At 43.6% G+C, this 24,003-nt stretch overlaps 1 protein-coding gene across 2 annotated transcripts in view; it reads left to right on the top strand.

Moving 5' to 3' along the window:
* Positions 1–8,309: 8,309 nt before the first annotated feature.
* Positions 8,310–24,003, top strand: part of PLEKHG1 (pleckstrin homology and RhoGEF domain containing G1) — a 101,258-nt gene continuing 85,564 nt past the window's right edge. Inside the window, exon 1 of one of the 2 annotated variants that reach the window (XM_082215193.1) lies at positions 8,310–8,562. The gene's annotated coding sequence lies outside the window, so the exon portion shown is untranslated. Of the gene's footprint in view, positions 8,563–9,167; positions 9,186–24,003 lie in introns of those variants that run through there. The other variant, XM_082215194.1, reaches the window with a different exon arrangement.

Below are 24,003 nucleotides of genomic sequence, written 5' to 3'. Positions count from 1 at the left end.
TCTTGCTAGCTGGATCTTGTTTTCTTTCTTTTTTACTTACTTACTTGCTTTAAGTATTACCAGCTGGTAATCAAAGGTCCTCAGAAGTTTTATAGCAAAAGCCCTCTGCTTTTAAAAATGTAAAACCAATTCTCTGACTCTAGCCAAGCTACATTTACCATGCATAACAAAACTTCCCAGGATAGGCCATGTGGTTCCCTCTAGATGTTGCTGAACTCCAACTCCCTTCAGCCCCAGCCAGCAGGGCCAATGATGGGAGATGCACTCCAACAACATTTGGAGGGCACCAGGTTGGCTATCCTAGTCTAGACAATTTGTTGAACGGCCTCCTTAAAAAGCAATGCATCATTCTTTTCAGAAGTGAACTTTACATTAAAAGGAAAATCAGCCAGCAACAGCTGGATAACAGTAGCAGGGATGAGCAGATAGCTAAGCCTATTATTTAGTTGTCAGGCCTTGATAGTGCAGTTGTACCTTTTAAGAAAAGCTTGTCCCACCAGTTTCGTTCTATGATGGGAAAGGCTATAGCAGTGATGGGACTTGTAGTACAAAGCACCCAGACGGCACCAGGTTAGCAAGGGCTGGCGTAATGATTTGTACAAAAAGAAAAGATAAAAACCCTACCTGCACTCCGACTGAGTGTACTCATTCAGGAAATTAAATCCCTCCAGCTCAGGTGCTGATGGGAATTCAGCCTGAACTGGATCCTGCAGAGCAGAGAAGAAAGCAAGAAGGCCAGCAGTGGGGCAGTAATCTTTGCATAAGCAAAGGTATGGTGATACTGTGGTAGGCATGCCCAGATGTGCCGGGCCTTCTTCTGTGTGGAACCTATGTGAGCAGCACATTGCAAAGGTTTAATTTTATCCGTTTTCTCCCGCCTCTCTATAAAACTTCAGGTGACAATCTTACACATTAAAAATAACAATACTCGATTCATGCGGTAAGCAACAATTAAAAAAAACAAAATATCAGGGGGGAAAGAATCAGAGCATGAGACCCAACCATAGTATATCTAGCCCAGGGGCTGGGAAACCTGCAATCCTGTCGGGATACAACTTTCATCATCTCCCACCATTGACCACAGGGCCAAGCCATCCATGAGGCAACATGAAGCAACCACTTCAGGTGGCAGGATCTGCAGGGGCAGCAGATCCTGATGTAAATTGTTATTCAGGGCTACCCATGAGATGAGGTGACCACCTCAGGTAGCAGGATTCACGAAGCCAGCAGATCCCAATGTTGATCTTCTTCCCCCCTTGTTCCTCATGTACATCTTCCCTCACCTCTTATGCTCACGGCGGGGAGGGGGTGCATTTTGGGGTCCTCCTCAGCTATCAAAATTGACCACCTTGGCTGGGGTTGATGGGAGTTGTAGCTCAACAACATCTGGAAAGCCACAGGTCCCCCATCCCTGCTCTAGCCTCAAAGTTTTTCACAGATTGGTGAGCCTTATTGTAATAGATGCCTCATTACAACCAATAATAATAATAATATCAAAACAAACAAATAGAGCCTTGCATTGCTTTTGAAAGATTAAAAAGGAGATACAACACTGAACTTCCTCCAGGAAGTCATTACACAGCCTAAGGCAACATCAAATAAAATTCACCTTTGCTCTGGAGCCATTCTAATCTCATGGAACCGGGCCCATTCTTCATGGTTCCAATCTTTTCATCGGCATATTGCTGCCAACCATTCAGTACATGATAGAAACCTGAATACTTGGAGTTATTTCTATTGATAAGGAACTAGGAGGCTGCCCTATACTCTTCCATGTAGCTCAACACTGTTCATGTAGCAGTAGCTCTCAAGTGTTTCAGGCCCACCTATCAATGTAAAGCACTGAGTTGGAGTCCTCACTCTCCCCAGAAAAGCCGCTCTTTAGCAGTAAATCTGAACAAATGGCAATCTGCAAAAAACTCTATTGACTTTTGGTCTGATTCAGTGCTAAAGATTGTGTTACCCCAGGGAAAGACAGTAGAGCCTATGGTGGTGTGTATCAGCTGCAACACATCCCCAACACATACTGCCCTTCATCATCCTGGAAATAATAGGATGCACTTGAAAACACACTTACCTGGGAGTTAGCCCCATTGAACTCAATGAGACTGATTTATGAGTAGACCTGCAAACTATTGCAGTTCTTCACAACCAACTGATCCAGGGCACTATGCTCTTGGAGCTAAGAAACATCAAAAATTCACTTTCAGCAGTACTGTCAGAAGGGGGGGGGCATGTGTGGTCATTACCTTGAGCTTGCAGGGCAGCAGTTGAAGAAGGAGCAAAAAGGGTTTTCTTGTGTGTGTGTGTTTCTTAGTAGCTGATTAGCTGTTCTCCCTGTGCAAAGGTCAGAGGGGGCAGGGTTTCTGTTGAGGCAGGTGATTAGCTGTGGGAGGAGCTTAGCAGAGCTAGCAGGGCAGCAGTTGAAGAAGGAGCAAAAAGGGTTTTCTTGTGTGTGTGTGTTTCTTTGTGGCTGATTAGCTGCTCTCCCTGTGCAAAGGTCAGAGGGGGCAGGGTTTCTGTTGAGGCAGGTGATTAGCTGTGGGAGGAGCTTATCAGAGCTTGCAGGGCAGCAGTTGAAGGAGGAGCGAAAAGTGTTTTCTTGTGTGTGTGTGTGTGTGTGTGTGTGTGTGTGTTTCTTTGTGGCTGATTAGCGTCTCTCCCTGTGCAAAGGTCAGAGGGGGCAGGGTTTCTGTTGAGGCAGGTGATTAGCTGTGGGAGGAAATGCAAACAGGGGATACAGAAAGGGCTGAACTCCTCAATGCCTTCTTTGCCTCAGTCTTCTCCGATAAAGAAAACAATGCCCGACCTGAAGAATTTGAAGCAAATGATTCAGCAAAGGAAACACAGCCCAGAATAACTAAGGAGATAGTACAAGAATACTTGGCTAATTTAGATGTATTCAATTCTCCAGGGCCAGATGAACTGCATCCAAGAGTATTAAAAGAACTGGCAGATGTGATCTCAGAACCACTGGCAGTCATCTTTGAGAATTCCTGGAGAACAGGCGAAGTCCCGGGAGACTAGAGGAGGGCAAATGTTGTCCCCATTTTCAAAAAGGGGAAAAGAGAGGACCCAAATAATTACCGCCCAGTCAGTCTGACATCAATACCAGGGAAGATTCTGGAGCAGATCATTAAGCAAACAGTCTGTGAGCACCTAGAAAGGAATGCTGTGATCACCAATAGTCAGCATGGATTTCTGAAAAATAAGTCATGTCAGACTAACCTGATCTCGTTTTTTGACAGAATTACAAACCTGGTAGATGAAGGGAACACAGTTGATGTAGCCTACTTTGATTTCAGCAAGGCATTTGACAAGGTGCCCCATGATATTCTTGTAAAGAAGCTGGTAAAATGCGGTCTTGGCTATGCTACCACTCAGTGGATTTGTAACTGGCTAGCTGACCAAACCCAAAGGGTGCTCATCAATGGTTCCTCTTCATCCTGGAGAAGAGTGACTAGTGGGGTGCCACAGGGTTCTGTCTTGGGCCCGGTCTTATTCAACGACTTGGATGATGGACTCAAGGGCATCCTGATCAAATTTGCAATGACACCAAACTGGGAGGGGTGGCTAACACCCCAGAGGACAGGATCACACTTCAAAACGACCTTGACAGATTAGAGAACTGGGCAAAAACAAAGAAGATGAATTTTAACAGAGAGAAATGTAAAGTATTGCACTTGGGCAAAAAAAATGAGAGGCACAAATACAAGATGGGTGACACCTGGCTTGAGAGCAGTACATGTAAAAAGGATCTAGGAGTCTTGGTTGACCACAAACTTGACATGAGCCAACGCGGCAGCTAAAAAAGCCAATGCAATTCTGGGCTGCATCAATAGGAGTATAGCATCTAGATCAAGGGAAGTAATAGTGCCACTGTATTCTGCTCTGGTCAGACCACACCTGGAGTACTGTGTCCAGTTCTGGGCACCACAATTCAAGAAGGACACTGACAAACTGGAACGTGTCCATAGGAGGGCAACCAAAATGGTCCAAGGCCTGGAAACGATGTCTTATGAGAAACGGCTAAGGGAGCTGAGCATGTTTAGCCTGGAGAAGAGGAGGTTAAGGGGTGATATGATAGCCATGTTCAAATATATAAAAGGATGTCACATAGAGGAGGGAGAAAGGTTGTTTTCTGCTGCTCCGGAGAAGCGGACACGGAGCAATGGATCCAAACTACAAGAAAGAAGATTCCACCTAAACATTAGGAAGAACTTCCTGACAGTAAGAGCTGTTCGACAGTGGAATTTGCTGCCAAGGAGTGTGGTGGAGTCTCCTACTTTGGAGGTCTTTAAGCAGAGGCTTGACAACCATATGTCAGGAGTGCTCTGATGGTGTTTCCTGCTTGGCAGGGAGTTGGACTCAATGGCCCTTATGGTCTCTTCCAACTCTATGATTCTATGATTCTACCTCCAACCCAAATTAACAATGTCGTTTATATGCTTTAAGAAATGCATTCAATAAAAAGCTTAGATTAATGGATGTAGCCCAAACATAATGATGGCCTGAGCTCATTAGTGAGCTATTCCATCAGTTTCAATACTGCTGATTTGTAAACAAGACCTTTGGACAGTGCTTAATTGGTAATGTTGGCCTGTAAGCCACGTCCTCAAAGGGCTACTTAGTATGTTTTAGTAAAAGGCAGACAATTTCTTTGATGTAGAGTCTGAATCACATTGACGTGGTTAACATGCAGAATGAAAATAACAGATAGAAGATGTCTGATTTCAAACCAAGGAAGCAGAGTATGCAGCCACTGCCAATCAGCTGACTTGCAAATGCAGCTCCTGCTTTTGGGCAGGAATCAGCTTCACTCAGGACTTGGGAGATCTGAGTGGGACCTCCTGAGCAGAACCATTCCTAGCAGGGCTTGCATTAACTTACACCTTTAGTTGTCTTACAGATAGGTAGCTGTGTTGGTCTGCCATAGTCAAAATAAAAAAAATCATTCCTGTAGCACCTTAAAGACCAACTAAGTTAGTTCTTGGTATAAGCTTTCGTGTGCATGCACACTTCTTCAGTGTATCTGAAGAAGTGTGCATGCACACGAAAGCTTATACCAAGAACTAACTTAGTTGGTCTTTAAGGTGCTACAGGAAGGATTTTTTTTATTTTGACTTTAGTTGTCTTGTCACCCAACAATCCAGCCACTTCTGTAGCTAGTTCCCCACTTCTTCTTTTTAATTATTTTTTAATTATTGAGTGTTTATTTTTAGTAATATGCACCTCAAATTATTTGTTTTAACCCCTTATTTTCTGCTTGCCCGTCTGTGTGTGTGTGTGTGTGTGTGTGAATTTGTGCTCCTTTTGTTCACCTCATTTGGATAAGATTTCCATTTTCTAAAGTGCTAATCATGATAATGACAATAACAACCACCACCTCAGGAAACACGAGGTATTATATGTTTTTCATTTCCCCATATATCAAGATTGGTGATACTAGATGCAGGTGTTTCTGCTCTTCCTTAGAAACCTTTATGTACAGAGAACACAAGGAAGTACGTAATTTTGCCATCTAAGCACATCTCCAGGGTCACTCCCTCTCCTCCCAATTATCATGTAATCTGCTGAGTCACAATGGTAGGAAGTTAAGGCTAGAATTAAGGTGACGTTACACCCTTGGCACTGAAGGATCTCAATAGTGTAGGGAAGCACTTGGTTCCCTAGTCTTTCAGCTGTCATCATCAACATAAAAAAAATCAAAGATCTACAATTTTAAAATCACAAACAGCAGTTGCAACAATCTGACCATGTATGCAGCACTGTGGAAAATATAGTTCATCCATCCATCAGTTAACCATTCATCACAAGGCAGCCCCTGTATGTCTGTGACTGCAGCAGGACAGCTGAATGCCAGTTAGGAATCAGTGAATGTAGCATTTTCAATAGTTTTGTTTATATCATTTTTATTGTAAAATTGCTTTGTGAGGATGCCCTTAAGGTATGGGGCATAAAAAGAAAACACATTTCTATATTCGAGCTGTTGTGGTTTCAGAATATATTCATATTTTGCTGTATCAGTAAACATATAGCTTCAGAGACTTAAGTATGTGAGGTTCCTATGAGTTAGGAAACTTCAGGCCAGGAGCCAAATGAGGCCCACCAGGTCTCTCTATCTGGACCCCAGGACTCTGCTCAAGCTTCATTTCATGCCTAGGGGGCACCTCTAGCTCACCCTGATCTGCATCCATCTCAAGTGCTTTTGCATGGCTTTGAACAATGAACCTGTCTGCCTTTTAGAGGCATGCTTCACCCTACCTCCCCAAGTGGCTTCCATTATAATAAAGTGGAATGCACTCTAGTATTAACGAACCCTCACGACTAAAAGGATAGAGAAATCTTCATACAGACATGTGAGGGAATCAACCACAAAAACCGACAATGTTCCTATATCTTTATAAGATGTGTAGAAGTTGGAATTTGGGCCTCAGCTTATCTTCATGGTTGTTGGTTTTTTTAAAGCATCTAGGGCTATGTGGCATGTGACTAGTCTAATAAAAATCAAAGCTATAAGGCCACTAGATCTAAGGGGAAAGTCTTTACATTGTGAGCTTAAAAAGCATAAAGGACTTAACACAAGCAGCAAGCATGGTGATTAACCTTGTGTAATAAGGATTACATAAATAGGCACCCAGTTAAGTCAATGAAACTGAGTGGGCATAAGTGCTTCCAACATGCTTGTAAGTGTTCATGGAGGAAGATTGTACTGTTAGCCAGGAGGAAAAGAATCGTATTTGCTAATGTGAAAAGGCACTATTAATAAATCACAAAAGCTGCCATCAGTAGACAATACCTGCATGTACTGACTTAAAACAATTGACAGACACAGCAGTTCCCCACTAGCTCCAACAGACCAGCTCCACTGTGACTAACCCTATCCTCAGTCTACACTCAGCCAGCCCCCCCTTTCCTACTTGCAACCAGTCTAGAGGGTGGTAGCACTGCCTGTCACTCCCTTTCTTAGTTTCAGTGTTCATAGAATCATGGAATTGTAGAGTTAGAAGGGACCTCAAGGGTTATCTAGTCCAACCCCCTGCATTGCAGAACTCTTTTGCCCAACATGGGACTCAAACCTGCAACCCTGAGATTAAGAGTCTCATGCTCTACTGACTCAGCAAAGAGAAGGATGGAGACAAAGCTAGAATTATTTCGCTCCGCCTATCATTGGCTCTACTTTTATCTGTTGTTGGATTCCCTGCCTTTGGCCCCACCAATGGACATCAGCCACCACTAAATATGCACTCAGTGAAACATGAATGAACTCCAACTAATTCCTAGCAGTTGCATGAGATAAACTGATGTTAGTAAAGAATTCAATTTATATTACTAAATGAAGAGATGAATTTGATTAATATACAGTAGATTTAAAATTTCTGCTGATATGTTAACCATATCCTAGTCATAAGCTTTTTATTAAAACATCCAAGCCTCTAGGGAATTCTGTTTGTATTACAACAGGGTGGTATATATACTTTCATAGATCAAAATAATAAATGAAGGTAAGACTTGTACTCATTGCTCTGCCAACACCTGGGATGTGGCCCTCCAGAAAGTTGTCCAGAAGAGAATCTTGCCCTCTGGCCAAACTTCCCATCCCTGAAGAAATAGATGGGATAGCAGGATTGTGCCCTTATAAAAAACGATTGGGATTTATCTTTGGGCAGTGCTCTTCAGCATCCGCTTACCAGCCAGAAATTATTCAGCTGGTCTAGTTTCCCCATCCATCTGGCTGGGAAACTACACCTGTTGAATAATTTATGGCTGTTACACGGAGAAACCCTAATGAGTAAGTGGGGAGAAAAACTAACAACTTTACTTGAAAAAAGAGCTGTTGAGACGGGCAAAGGCTAACAGGGTAATTCCGGAAGCGAGTTACATTGGGTTCAGTGGGAGGACTGCAACGCTAGTGTGACTAGGTTGGGGATGGATGTTTAAAGAAAAGGAATGCCTCTTGAAAGAAATATGGAAGCAGAAGTTGTCGGGCTAAAACAAGGGCTCGCTGCGCGTATTAACAGTGGCCGAGCTGTTGGCGGTTTTGTTTTTGTTTTAATTTCTGCGGAGCCCGTGATTCTCTCTCCTCGTTGGCTTCGCTCCACAGCCAAGTGGTGAACTCCGCGCCCTCCCTCCTCCTCCGAGGGAAACTCCAGCTGCAGCCCCAGGAGAAGCCAGGCCTCCCTCCGCGAGGAGGGGCCAAGCCCTCGAAGGCGAGCGCCGGAGGGACGCCGGAGAGGAGTTTTCCTAGCGGCCTGGCGAGGAACTCCGGCTTTCTCCCTACGCGAGAGAGGGAGGAGGCAGTCGGGGAGGAAAGGAGGCTGAGGCGGCTGCTGCAGTTACTGCCGCCCGCCTCTAAAGCGCGCCCACTCGGGTTCCTCAGCAGTCGCCGGAGCAGCGCGCTGAGGTGGGACGAGCCGCTCGGCGCCTCCGAATGAATTAAGGAGCGGGAGCCGCTTTCCCCGCCTGCTGCGCCTGGATTTAGCAGCCTCGGCTAGCCGGGCTCCGAAGCGGCGGAGTCGGGGCGACCCTCGCGCCTGCTCGGAGCTGCCGCCCGCCACTCCAGTAAGAGCCGCCGCTTTGTTTCTCTCCCCTCTCCACGCCCCGGACTTCTCAGAGGGGGCGAGAGAGTCTGGCGAGCTTTCCTTCTTCTTCGGGCTCCCTGCCTCCTTCCCTTTAAATCTCTTTATCGCCGAAACCACCGACCGGCGGGCGGGGGGTAGCAGTGGAAGGTCGCGCGCGGATCATCTGGCGCCACCTGATTCTCCCTCGCTCGCCCACCCCTCTCTTTTTGGTTAAATGCCCTGCGCGCGAGGTATGCTATATCATGAGCGCCCCATTGTTTCCTGACTTGCGGAGACTCTATATTGTTCCCTCGGCTGCTTTGAAAGGGGAGGAGGGCCTGGAGGGGGGCTTTGTTGGAGAAGGGGGCCGAACATGGATTCACTTGAGGAGTTTAGCTGATGGGGGCAAGGAAGAGAGAGGGGGGCGACTGGGGAAGCCCCTCTTTCTGTATATACCTGAGGTTCCCCCTTCTCTCCTGGGCTTTTCTACGGCCTCCGTTTCCCCCCACCCTCTTCGCTCTTCTCTTTCCCCCGACAGCAACAGCATCATTCCTCCCTTTAGGTTCCCAGGAACCCTGTGGCTTATCAGCTTGGAAACAGTACATCCCACTAAAGAGGTGAACGGTAAAAGTCAATCTGCACACGCCCATGTAAAGTGCTCTCAGGTTGCAGGCAGAAACAAAAAGCTGGGGTAGTTCAGAAAGTGCCCATAGTATCCTTATCTGTTGTTACCTGAAAAGACTTGGCAACAGACACTGTACAGCAGCAAAGGAGGAGTGTTTTTAAAGCTCTTGTAACTGTGTGTGTGTGTGAGAGAGAGAGAGAGAGCTGCTCTCCCATTACAGCATACATATTTTCCCTGCAAGGAATTGCATTGGCATTGGGTTGTGTGTGTAAATTTATTTTAAAGCTGCATCTCTGGCACTAGAGGTAGGTTGTGTATACAGTTGTGTTCTGAATAATGTGGGGTTTGTTTGGTTTTTGTCCGTCTTGCATCCATCCATTGCGAAGCTTACACTTAGCTACCCTGGGTGTCTGAAGTGAGCGTGCATGGCTAAATAGACAGGTGTGCATTCCTGACCTATGACTGCTTACATGGCTGTGCACATCTCACCCAGACGCATCTGTAGGTTGAATGTTCCATATGAAGTAGCTGTAAGAGAAAGAACACTGGATGTTTGTAGAGTCAGATCTCTGGGCAAATGTTTTATTTTTGATAACACCTCCCTTTCTCTTTGTTCTTATTGGAACAAGCCTTTTTAAAATATATAGTTATATGCTCAGGTGGCATGGGGAATAAATAACTGGTGGTTTGCAGCTTTGTTGGATTTCTGACATCTGAGGAGAAAGACTTGCTGCTACTTAAAACAATGCTAGCCCTCTTCTTGAAAGTAACTGCTATTCCAGGTGGCATGTAGACAGATTCTCTGATTTCTTTCTGTTAAGCATGCAGCCAGTGGAAACTTCTCAATAAAAGTGTTTCACTTCTAGTTAAGGGATTTCTCCATACACACTAGAGGATTGTTGGAATAAATTCCACCCAGTTGGTTATTATATCTTCTGATGAACAACACCCATTAATTTGTCTAGACTGCATAAGCTGTTTTCTTCCTCTTGTAACAACTGCTCCTGTTTTTTCTTTTTCTTAAAAATCTGTTTTATGTGGTATGTGTTCTACACAGAACTCATATACTTTTTCATAGGACTTGCTATGTGATGTGAGCTATGGACAGTTAATTTGGGACGGCGCTTTCTTTTGATGATGAAATCACGCTGGAATCCTATTCAGTAGCATATTACAAATAGTCATCTTTGTAACATCTTTGACTCCATAAAAGTGACATCTTGGTTGCGATATTTGTTGTTGCTTTAAAACTGCATCTAAACTTGGTGTTATTGCTCATCTGAAAAAGTATGTGAAGTTAATGAAGTGGTTTATCAGTCACTAGCTTATTTAACTAGATCTTCCACCTTCACAACTGGCTCTCTTGGTCAAATGTTCACTAGGACTGCAAACTTTTTAATGAGACAAGCTCTTGAGCAGGTTATGTTGAATTTCTGAGTTTCAAACTGCAGTGGGGATGATATGCTCATTGGGAGCTAGGAGAGGAGAGGTTTTTAAAAAGAGAGAGATTTTGACATGTATCAGTGCAGTGCTAAGTAAGCATCCCATCAGTGCAAGGGAAACTTCTTGTGCAACAGGATCCCCCCCCCCATCATCTCCCTCCCTAAATCTGCTCTGGAAGTTAGAGGGGAAGCCCAGAACAGATTTAGAGGGTGCATGGGGGGTGGAGAGGCAAGAAAATCCCCCCACAGAAGTGGACATCCTTGCACTAATAAGATGCTTACTTTGCATTGCATTGAATCAAAGCCGTTGTGTTTTTAAGTGAAGTCAGTTCTTAGGAAGAGTTATGCCAAGAGAGCAAAGGAAGACCATTGGTCTGCCTTCCCTTGAATTCTGCTGCATTTCAATACTGATAGTTTTATATCACAGTTCCTGAAACATGGTGCACTTTACAAGTTTTACCTCTCTCATTCTCACAGAACTGCAATACATGTAGGTGTCAGTGCTATTCTGTCTCTCATAGAGCTACAGGTGGTTTGGGATGCCATGCTGAAGCATGGACAATGGGAGTCATGAACACACCCACCTTTTGTCCTTTTGGCGAATGCTTATAGGAGGGGCGGTACATGCAAGGCATTGTGTGATACATGGTGCCTACATGCATGACGGCTATGCATCTTAGTGTAGAGATGATGTGCTACTGTGCTGAGCAAGTGCAGTTCAGTATTTAAGTGGGCAGGCAGGAAGGTGGTTGACCTTTGGTACAAATGTCACCTTATGAGCTCGCTCTGCAGCCTTAGACAAACTGCTATCTCAGTCTTGGCTCATAATCATAGTCTAGCAACACCTGGAGGGCCACAGGTTTCCCATACCAAACTGAAAATAAGATACAGCAGCAAAGTACAGATTGATCTGGGATTCCAGTTGTGATTTAGAGTTCCACTGAGGTCTGCAGTAACCATAGTTTGCTTGTTTCAGACACAACAGCAAACTATAGTTATGTGAATCAGGAAACGACAGACAGAATTGGCGTGTGCAGGGGGAAGTTGGGAGGAGGAGAGTACAGAGGTACAAAGTTTCTTTAGGATGAACAATAATGGTTTGGCTTTGATATCTGAACTGGATTAATTTATATGGCTTGTTTTTATCTGAAAAAATTCTGTTCTGCTAAGTGGTACCTAGAAGATGATGAGCAATTTGGAAAAATGCTATTAATTGTCAAGTGTTATATATGTCCTTTTAAGTTGCGTTTTTCTAAAAATATTTTTCTGAATCACATAGAACAAAAGTCATTTACCCTTTGGATTATGTCAGAGGCATGACTTGCTTTTTTATCCGGTTTCCTTGCATTAACATTCAAGGCTATTGATATATTTTTTATATACACATGATACTTTTCATGCTATCTCCTAGTGAGCTCATAGCAAAGATGTGATTATAATCTAAGTCTCTCAGGCTACTGACTGTGGCCAATGGATAACATTGTCTCTTCCCACTCACCCCCATTGCAAAATGGTATAAATAATTCCTAGTGATGGTCTTGTATACAAATAGCACAATCAGACCGTCTGTTGGATAACAGTTGAGGCACTTAACACAGTCATATAGATACAAATGAGATGACAAAGTATACATACATTTGTAGGAAAAAAATGTAAACTCTAAGCCCTACAGTCAGAAGCTGGAAAGACTAAAGAATTGAGGTGATGATGGAGTGATGCCTACAGATTTCAGTTTAGTTGGCTGAGGTGCTTTTGTTGGAGGCTAAAGCTGTAATCCTAAACTCACTAATTTGGGAGTAAGCCCCATTAAGTTCAATGGAGTTTACTTCCAAATACAGTGGTACCTCAGGTTACATATGCTTCAGGTTACAGACTCCACTAACCCAGAAATATTACCTCGGGTTAAGAACTTTGCTTCGGGATGAGAACAGAAATCGTGCTCCGGGGGTGTGGCGGCAGCAGGAGGCCCCATTAGCTAAAGTGGTGCTTCAGGTTAAGAACAGTTTCAGGTTAAGAACTGACTTCCGGAACAAATTAAGTACTTAACCCGAGGTACCACTGTAGACATGTACAGGATTGCATAGTAAATAATCCTATCTGTGAAGTACAAGTTGTAAAATGTGGAACTTAAGACCAATAAACCCTCATTCCTGGGTTTCAGCTCATTTTGAATGCAGTGGTACCTCAGCTTACAAACACTTCGGGTTACAGACTCTGCTAACTTGGAAGTAGTACCTTGGGTTAAGAACTTTACTTCAGGATGAGAACAGAAATTGTGTGCCGGCGGCGCAGCGGCAGTAGGAGGCCCCATTAGCTAAAGTGGTACCTCAGGTTAAGAACGGACCTCCAGAACGAATTAAGTTTGTAACCAGAGGGTGACACTGTGGGTAAAACCTCAGCGCCTAGGACTTGCCGATCGCATGGTCGGCGGTTCGAATTCCCGCGGCGGGGTGCGCTCCCATCGTTCGGTCCCAGCGCCTGCCAACCTAGCAATTTGAAAGCACCCCCGGGTGCAAGTAGATAAATAGGGACCGCTTACTAGTGGGAAGGTAAACGGCGTTCCGTGTGCTGCGCTGGCTTGCCAGATGCAGCTTGTCACGCTGGCCATGTGACCCGGAAGTGTCTGAGGACAGCGCTGGCTCCCGGCCTATAGAGTGAGATGAGCGCACAACCCTAGAGTCTGGCAAGGGGTACCTTTACCTTTTATAGTTGAAACTGTAGAGGGTAAGTAGAACCAAGAAATAAAATAAAGCTCAGTTAAAACAGTGTTAGACTAAAACCATCAACAGTGCTCTACGGGGATCTGGCTTCAGGTACCAGGCCTGTTGGCAGACCAACTCTTTGTTATAAAGATGTCTGCAAATGTGACATGAAGACTGGCAACATTAACCCCACCAAATGGGAGGCAGATGACCTCAGTGCCTGGAGACAGCAGTGACCAGAAGAGGAATGACCACTGGGAGGAAGCCAGAAAGAAGAAACGCTGTGGTATATCTGCATCAGCACAACCGGACACCTTCATCTGCCTCAGCTGCAACAAAACATGTCTCTCCCATATTGGACTCGACAGCCACCACAGGCGCTGTGACTCTCCAACAGTTTGACTTTACCCTCAAAGGTGCAGTCCTTCATTGTTTCCTAAGACAGACGGACAACAGCTCAACTCAATATTTGCAAAGGATTGGAGTGCTAGTTGCTTTTCCATTGACTACTCACAGTTATCCCTCTGCCTGCAGCTTCCATTCCATTCCCAGCACTCTCCCAATCCCAGGATTATTTTTTGGTGAAAACACAAGGCACTGCAGAGGGAAGTTGGAATTGGAAGCAAGAAAGCCCCATTCCTCAGCTATGAACTCTGTTCCATTAATGGAAGTTAAGATTCAAACTGATGTTTTTCAGTAGCAGTAGAGGCCTAGCTACTCAGCTCCTCCCATGAATGCTGTTTTGCTCAGTTTTTATAATAATAAAAAATGAAAATACATATTTATAAATGTGATCAAAATAATAATTGAAAATATAACATTTTAGAATAAAATAGCAGTGTTAGAAGAAGTCTTCATCTAATGCCTTCCTTCCTTTTTCAGAGTGAACAGCCTTTACTGATTAAGGCTTGTGGTTCAAATTTCCACAACTGCTTGTGGTCCTGGCCTCTAGCTAAATTTATAATGGAATCCTGTTTGCTTGTAGTAAAGCTAAATCTGGAAATAGCAGCTATGGGATATATAAGTAATTGTGTTTGGAAAGGCAAAGCATAGGGCTGCCTTTAAACTTTACAATTTACATTTTATTTTTTTCCCCCTGACACCCAGTAGTCCTAAATTAATATGGCACCATATGCTCAGTTAACTTGACTGGTAAAGAAGTACTGTACTAGAATATTTTTTACATGGAAAATTTAATCTTTGTCTTAATTCATACAACCACAGTCTGAGTTTATTTTGAGTAACTCCCTTGTTGCCAGCTGAGATTTGAAATGTGAAGGCTGCGAGGCAGCTGTCATGGTGCACTACCTTAAGCATGAATGCTGATTTAACGATAGGATGGCTCCTTTAATCATAATTCACCAAAGAAGCACGATAAGCCAAATATAACCCTAAAACGTGGTTATGTGTATTGTCCCTGTGACCTGATCTTGATACAGTTGGAAAAGGAAAACCGTGCAACCTATCTGGATTGATGCCACAACAGAGTATGATTGGGAATATATGAATGAATATTCCTTGCAAAAGTAGCATATTAGGAAACAAGTTCTAGTTTACCTTCTTCAGATGTGTTAGTTTACTGTACATTGCTTGCTATTTGTGATGAAATAGCCAAGCACAAGTGATTCCACAATTCAGATTCTGGTGGCACAGTCCTTGGAAGGCCACACCATACACCTTTTCTGAATGTGTGTGCAGTAAGATAGGGTTGCCATATTTCAAACAGTGAAAATCTGGACAGAAAAATTTCAAATTCACAAAAAAGAGAGAAGTTTTTGAACTATCGCTAAGAAAATTCACCAAAAACGACATTGGCAACATGGGTTGTCATATGTCCAGATTTTCCTGGTCATTTTTACAATTTCCACTTCCAACTGCAGTATTCTAGTTATGTCCAGGAAATTCTGGACGTATGGCAACCCTAAGTAAGCCCATAACTTATGTGCATTTAGCTTGATGTGTATGGCAATTAAAAAAAAAATTAAAAAGGGGGCAGAGTCTCAGGAAAAATGACTTTGGAAATCCCACTCTCCATTGAGCCCAATGGGTTTTGACTGTATACAATTTTGGCTTCAGGTGCCATCCCCAGAACATAACCCTCACATAGGTTGCAGGCCTGCCATATCCGTTTGAAGCCTCTGACTTTAGGCAGGAGATTAACTTTGAATCTTCAGGAGAATCATACAGTATTTTAGAACTATTAAGTTAAAAGTTTAATTCTGATCACTTACCTTTGAAGGCATATGAAAAACACAGGTTCTGAGATGGATAGGTTGGTTCTCTGTCAATATTGCTAGCCTCTTTACACTCATAATTGTATTTTTCTGTTGTGCAGGCTGCTTTGAAGTCAACAAGACATATATATAAAGTAATTTAATACATGGCTGTTGCACATGGTTCTGTTTATTTTAATGATGCTTCCAGAGAATCTCAGCCAGACACTGCTGGAAGAAAGCTGGCTTTACTGTTTTCTTTTGCTTAGCGTGGAGGAACCCTGCTTTTATCTGAGAAGCCCTGACCTGAAAGTTCTAAATAAAACTAAAAACGCATGACATCTCCCTACATGCAGAAGTGGTTTTCAGTATGTGCAACCTGCTAAGTTTTATTGGGCCTTGTGGAAGTTTCCTGAATGCTTTCCAAAAATGGAATTGGGCAATGGAATTATGGTTTGTGTGGAATCATGACCTATGAAGCTGACTTTTATCGTGAGTCCAAACTCAAGCAGCCACTAGGTCCAACAGAGGACGTTTTTTGCCTGGTGCCTAAATATTTGTAATGAAGGTGCCAGGCAGACCTCCCTTGGAAAAGCCTTCCATAAGTGGAGAACCAGCACAGAAAAGCCTGCTCTCATGTTGCTGCCCTCCAGACCTCTCATGGAGGAGGCATGCGTAGAAGAGTGTTGGATGATGATCACAGGGTCTTGAGGTGGTTTATAGATCAAAAGCAGCACTTTGAGTTGGGCCCAGAAACTAATTGGCAGCCAGTGCAATTGGGCCAGGATTGCCACCACATGCTCAAATCATCGCAACCTGGCCACTGAATTCTGTACCAGCTGAAGTTTCTAAACCATCTTCAGAGGCAGCCCCCACATACAATGCATTGCAGTAATCTAACCTAGAGGTTACCAGAGGATAGACAACAGAAGTTATGTTATTCCTATCCAGATAGGGATGCAACTGGGCCACCAGCCAAAGCTAATGGAAAGCACTCTGTGCCACCAAGGTGCCACCTGAGCTTCAAGTGACAGCAATGGATCCAGAAGTGCCTTCAAGTTGTGCACCACCCACTCTATCAGAAGGTGTAACACCATCAAAGCAGGCAACCTCCCATCCATCCGGTTTAGGGAACCACCCTAAGGTGGAGAATTGAGCTTCAGTTCATTGGCTCTCATCCAGTCCATTACTTAGGCAAGACAATGGTCCAGCACATCCACTGCAACACCTGCATATGTAAAGGAGAAGTAGAGCTGTGTGTCCTCAGCAGATTGCTGATTATGGACTCCAGAAGTCAGAGGTTTAATGTAGATGTTAAATAACATGAGGGATAAAATCGAATGTTGAGGAACCCCACATTGAAGGCTCCATGGGGCCAAAGAGCACTCCCCAAGCATCACCCTCTGGAAAAGACCAACCAAGTAAGGTAGAATCACCACAAAGTGCTTCTACCCACCCCTAACCTGGGAAATCCCAGTGTCCCATTGTAAGCAAAAGCAATATACTTTGTCTTTTGACCCATGCTTCCCTGGCTTGCTGCAGGAAAAATGTCATTAATGGAAACTGTTGATAGCTATACCATTAATAGCTGGCGTTTTCAAGTAATTTTTATTGCAAATGAATGTAGCTGTATCTTTTGGATATGTCCCTTTTTGCCAATTTTAATTCATGACAAAAGCTTCAGTGAATGCATATTTTATTGGTAAACGGGGAGACGATGTTGTACTTCAGAGCTCATTACAGGCTTGCTTCAATTGTTCAATCGAAACCAAATGTTGAAACAGTTTTATATTGGTATACTATAGCCAGAAACTAGATTGGAATGCTGATTTGATACACTGACATCACATCTGTTAGGAGAGGTTTCGGATTCAGGAATATAATGTAAATTGGCTAGGATTCAGAAAACATATGATGGTTTTTTGGGAGGTCTTGGCTTGATTACTTTTTAGGTCATGAAGGGAGGAAATTATGGCAGTCTGGGATTGAATGACTTTTGATGAAGTTTTTTAAAAATGTACATTCCTTTTGGCAAACATGAAATGTACAGTCCACAGTTTTGGCCCTCATTGCCACAATAGGAGGAGTGCAACATATGCCTTTGATTGAGGATGCGTTAGTGTGAACTCTGCCTTGTGCTTCAACTTGAACTTGCTGTTGGCATCATGAACACATCCCACTGTTGCAAGCCCTATTCTTTTCAGTGGAGCCTTTAACTCTGGGTCAGCTTGGGAACTGGGCTGCTGAACCTTTTGAACACCCTTTTCTTTAGGAAGTAACATGATTGCTAGCAGTCAAGAAATAAAAGATTTGAATTGCCACATGTTTGACAGTAGAATTTATTTTTTCACATCTCTGGCTCTCTGCAAGTGAAGCATGAGATGCCAAAAGTTCTGCATTGACTACTTGGACGTTACCAGATAACCATTTGCCAACTTATATTTTAAACAGCTCTGTCTCTTGTGTTTAAATTAATTTTTGTTTATAAGTTCTTTTTTTTAAAAAAAAAAGACATCTAGACACTGGTATTGGGCTTCTCTTCCACTTGAAATTCTAGTATTGATCTTCAACTCCCAGATAATACACACTGCCAGTTCCTGTGCTTTCAGATTGATTAATGCCTTTTGTGAAAGTATATAGCTATAAATTCCAAATTGTAAATGTGAATTAAATACTGTGAGTGAGCATGCTACATTCTCAATGGTAGCAAAGTTCATGGAGAAAAGCTGAGGCACAGATGGCCCATTCCATTCAAGGAGGCACCTTGGAGAAGGGAATTTCTAAAGGTCTCAGAAAGTTTTCCTGCTTGTTGCAATAAAGGAAGGAGGACTGTGCATAGATAACTTGCTTGTGTGCTTCACGGAGGCATGGGCACCATTGGTGCTGGGTTCACCTTATGCTCTCTTTCTTTCCTGGAGAATTGTCCTTCTTCATTATATACATGTACAGAGAGTTTTTCTCCCATGTATAAGATTAGAAGTATAAATACTCCAGAAAGTCTTAATAGTGTGTTTCATTGAAATTCTCCCATGGCTTGCTTTTGCTGTAGCGTTGATGGTTTTGGCTAGGTGTTTTTTTTAAAGAGGTATGAAAGGATGTGTTGTTGCTAAGTGTTGTATAGCTTTCTGGTGAGAGGAAAGAAGAAATACCTAAATACTGTAATTTACTGTTTCCTTCAAAAGAGGAGAATATTTCATGCCATTGGGTGTTTTGAAACCACTTTTCCCCACCTTTTTATGGTTTGGGAAGAAGCAAACCATATACAGTGAAAGATCAGTAGAGGCTGTTTATTCTGACAAAGGAATGGCCATGTGGGAATACCTTCCTGGTTTGAAAACCTAGTGATGTGTAGGAAGCCTTTGTAATGTTCCCATCTAGTAAAATGCCTGCAGTATTTTGCCATGCAGGAAATCAATTGCAGCTGGATGCACAGAGTTTCCACTCCAAGTATATGAACACACCTTTTAGTGTTCTACTAAAAACGTTTTTTCTTTATCCAGGGCCTTACCTTGAAAAGTGACTTGGAAGGCTGAAGGGGGGCGGGAAACACTAGAGTCTTGTTTCTTAAAAGTTGCTGCCTTTAAAAGAAACTGTGTTATTTTGGCAATGTGGTATATGGGGTTCAAAACGCATGTGAAGCCTTTCTTTTAAAGGCAGCCCTTTGTGACTAATGAGGACCTCTATATCTACATCTCTCTTGGGATCCTAGTTCAAGTACTGATGCTTCCTGTAGATATTGTGGCCCTAGGAAACAGCTAAATGCAGGAAATAACCATCTCAATGCATTAGGTTAGGCATGTTCAGGCTTTGGATCTACTTTTGTTTTTTACTAGAATCAGTCAGAGCCAAGTTACAAACGCTGTGGCTCAGGGACAAATCAAATTCATATTCATATTTACAAACGTCCCCTTTCTCCTCGGTATTAAATCCCATGAGCCACAAACTGAGTTAACCTGCACATATGCATATGCATGCAAATCCATATGGGGTAAGTAACTGCATATTAGAGAATTTGCCTAATTTAGGAAAGGGGAAACCTCTTTTGTTTTAATGGGTTGGAAATATAGTGATCTGCCATTAGCTCCAGATCTCTCTTCTGCCTCTCCAACTAAAAAACCTAAATAACAGCATACATAGCTCCCACAATGGACTATATATATTATTGCTGATTTTAATAACGTATTTCAATATCTTATTTTTGACAATCCTCTTCAAATAGTTCATCAAAGGGTCTTCTGGGATCTTTCATCCCATAATTGGAACCAGATGATGTTCAAAAATTTCTTAATGTTTTTCCACTATTGGAAGAGATGAATTAAGTTGGCACCATGTTCCCCATGTCTTCAACAAGCATCTGTAACCAAATTACCGTATTTTTCGCACCATAGGGCGCACCGGACCATAGGGCGCACCCAGTTTTTAGGGGGGGAATTCAAGAAAAAAAATCTTTTTTCCCCCCGCAGCCCCAAAGAGCAGCGTACAGGCTGCACACAACCTCTCCCTGCCGGAGGGGTTGCGTGCAGCTATGGATCAAGCCAAGGCAGCGAGCGGGATGGATCCCGCTCGCTGTTTTGGCTTCCCCTAGCCCCGTGCAGCCTCTCCCTCCCGGGAGAGGCTGCGTGGGGCTAAAGAATCCATAGCCCCGTGCAGCCTCTCCTTGGCGGAGGGGTTGCGCGCAGCTATGGAGGAAGCCAAGGCAGCGAGCAGGATGGATCCCGCTCGCTGTTTTGGCTTCCCCTTTAGCCCCGTGCAGCCTCTCCTTGGCGGAGGGGCTGCACAGGGCTTTCCTGGCTTTACTGGGAGGTGGGGGGATTCCCTCACCTCTCCCAAAAGCCCGCAGAAGCAGTGCAAACCCTTTAAAGAGATCGCGGCTTCTCCTGGCTTTCCTGGGAGGTGGGGGGATTCCCCCACCTCCCGCAAAACCGGCAGAAGCCGCACGCCTTTTAAAAGGGCTGCACGGCTCCTCCTGGCTTTCCTGGGAGCCGGGGGGATTCCCCCACCTCCCGCAAAACCGGCAGAAGCCACGCGCCTTTTAAAAGGGCTGCACGGCTTCTCCTGGCTTTCCTGGGAGGCGGGGGGATTCCCCCGCCTCCCGCAAAACCGGCAGAAGCCGCACGCCTTTTAAAAGGGCTGCACGGCTTCTCCTGGCTTTCCTGGGAAGCGGGGGGATTCCCCCGCCTCCCGCAAAACCAGGCTCCCCCCCCCCGCCAGCCTTCTAACCAAGTCGGGGGACAGCGGGAAGGGCGCGCTGCGCCCCTGCCGCTGTCCCCCGAGTTTGTGGGGCTGGCGACGGGGAGGAGCAGGCTCCCCCCGCCAGCCTTCTAACCAAGTCGGGGGATGGCGGGAAGGGCGCGCTGCGCCTCTCCTGCTGTCCCCCGAGCTTGTGGGGCTGGCGGTGGGGCTCTCCTGAAGCCTGGAGAGCGAGAGGGGTCGGTGCGCACCGACCCCTCTCGCTCTCCAGGCTTCAGCGAAAGCCTGCATTCGCACCATAGGACGCACACACATTTCCCCTTCATTTTTGGAGGGGGAAAAGTGCATCCTATAGTGCGAAAAATACGGTATATATCTTGTTTAGTTGGTAGGATATCACACACCATTTGTATAGGTATCTTCAAACGGTGTTCTGTTAGGTTCACAGTTGTCAAGGAGCTTGAGATGTCAATGTCAATGCCAATTGCGAAATAGTTTTATATCAGAACCCCTAGATCTTGCTTTCACATGTTTTTCTGTCAAAGCTCACCTTTTTCCTACAACATTGCCAGATTTGTCCTACTAGCCCCTTGGTTCAAAGCCCATTGTTCTACACATTTGCTCAGAAATAAATTTGTAGAAGCTCATTCCCCTGAATAGAGTGGTCCTTTTTCAGATATAAATCTAAGCCATGGTTTAGTATTATGTGCTTCATGTACTCCTCATTCAGCACACCTGTGAAATCAGTGGCTTGAGCTTCTGGCTTTTTAACAAAGCATAGTTTTTACCAGAGTTCCTCCAGCTTGGACATAATGATAAACTTTAGTTTAAAGGTGGACACTTCCAGTATCCTTAGAACTGCTGAGACTTGCTGCTGCTCATATCCATAGCAGTGAGTTAAACCATGGTTTGGTGTCACTTCCAAACCAGGCCTAAGTGTAGTTGTGATGGTGGATGTATAATCCTCTCTTGGATTACAGTGATACCTCTGGTTAAGAACTTAATTTGTTCCGGAGGTCCGTTCTTAACCTGAAACTCTTCTTAACCTGAGGTACTACTTTAACTAATGGGGACTCCCACTGCTGCCGTGCCGCCACCGCACTATTTCTGTTCTCATCCTGAAGCAAAGTTCTTAACCCAAGGTACTATTTCTGGGTTAGCGGAGTCTGTAACCTGAAGCATCTGTAACCCGAGGTGCCACTGTATAGCAGCATTTCTAGGGGAGCACCTACATTCCATCTTAATCTGCCCCTCACATGACCTTCTTACAGCTATTCCAGTGGAAGACATATGGGCATAAACCGCCTCTTTCCCTCTTATTAGCTGTTCTTACAGTTGGAACCTGTTCTTCAGCTGAAGCTGTAACCAGTGTTAGAAACTGAGACAGAAAAGCTAGGAGCCAAGTGGCTCCTGAGATCTGGGTTGTAGACGCCAAAACAGAATGTCTAGCCACCATTTGTGGAGGGTGGGGTCATCACTTTTTATTTATTATTTTGATAAGCATGAATTAATATGCAATTCACATTAGAGACACATTGTTAATATCACATTTTTCCCCAGAAATTGTTAATATATGTTTAATTTGGTGTTTATAATAAAAATATTGGTACCATACTTCAGTTTTCAAAACACTGTACTCTTTATTTTTAAATTCCTTATCATATTGTCTCTCCTTGACATATACTTCAAGGCTTCAAAGCACATTCATTTCAGTAATTCTTGAGTGTCAGCCAGGCGCAAAAAATGGCACCCAGACTTTTGGACTTTTCACAAATGGAGAATCTTTAGGTGCAAAATGTGCCTGGCACCCTGCTAATTTCGAACCCTGGCTGTAACTTCTCATGCCTTAAAAATGTGTTGAGAACTAAAATATATGATGGCGTTGCAGGTTCTTTTTAAGTCTGTCATAATGGTTTTAATAATGAAAGTGAGAATTCAACTATGTCTACAGCCTTACTTATAAGCATTTTCATTCCCAGATTTTTGGTGGCGCAGCAGTTAAATTAATGCCTTCCATAACTTACATCTGGTGAGAATTAGTGCAGTTGTACTATCCTTTGGATGAGAAGGATTATCATTGTAATTAATCACACATTTCAAGGAAGTTCTGAAACCTTTTAGCTAGGAGTTCTGCAGAAATACACTTAATAATATCCACATCTCTCCAACCACTTTATTTTACTACTGTGTGGTGTAAATTAAATACATTTACAACTTGTTGTTTTTATGCTAATTATTTGACAGTATTTAGTTTACCATCTAAGGTTGCTGCTGCGTATCCTTAAGCAGTATGGGTCTGCAGTTCACATGAGCAAAGTTCAGCTCCCAGAAAGGGGCAAGGAAGTGGTTTTTGCTGATTCCCCCTGCAGTCTCTGAAAACCTTCTCCAGAAGATTGAAGGACCCTTTGTAAGAGCATGGGAGGTGGTGCTGGGGAAGAGGGAATTGGTAAAAACTCAGCTTCTTTTCCCCCCATACATGAGTAGCAGCTTCTACTGAGTCACAACTTCTTGAAGAAATGAAAGGAGCCCTTCTCTGGATCAAAACCAATGTTTGTATTTTGTCAGGAAGTGTATTTTAATTACAGAATGCTTATGGCTGATGGGAACTGTGCTTTTTATTTATTTATTTATTTACTTTTACTTATAGACTACCCCTTATACAAAATTCCAGAGCAGTAGACATGGGGGAATCCTGTGTTTTACAGCCACACTTTAGAGCTAAATATAATCTTTAAATATAATTTCTGTGTGGAGCTTGAAATTAGTAATCTCAGTTTTAACAGACAATTTAGTAGGGAGTCCCATAATGTTTGGGTTGTTGGTGTGTGTGTGTGTGTATGCGCGTTGTGCCTTAAGGAGCCTCAGACCACTCCTAACAGATGTGAGTGGACAGTGGAGTTGCACACTTTCACCATATCCTGTACTCCTTCATTTCAAAGCTACATCCCAATTGATGTTTAAGGAAGCTTTTAATGTTTAATAGGTTATTGTATTTTAGTGTTTTGTTGGAAGCCACCCAGAGTGGCTGGGGAAACCCAGCCAGATGGGCAGGGTATAAATTTATCATTATTATTATTATTATTATTATTATTATTATTATTATTATTAATTTATTAAAGAATTATTATGTCACAACTTTATACCAGACACAGACTTGTACAGGCAGTAACTATTTTTGGGGTGTCTGATATGTGTGTGACTGCACACACATGCATAACGCCAAACCTGGAACTGGCCTGAAAATGCCACAAAAAGGGGTGGGGCAAGGGC

Source organism: Podarcis vaucheri (genome assembly GCF_965113315.1).
Source record: "Podarcis vaucheri genome assembly, chromosome: 3".
In the NCBI taxonomy this organism is placed as follows: Eukaryota; Metazoa; Chordata; class Lepidosauria; order Squamata; family Lacertidae; genus Podarcis; species Podarcis vaucheri.
This window is presented reverse-complemented; position numbering and strand designations above follow the sequence as displayed.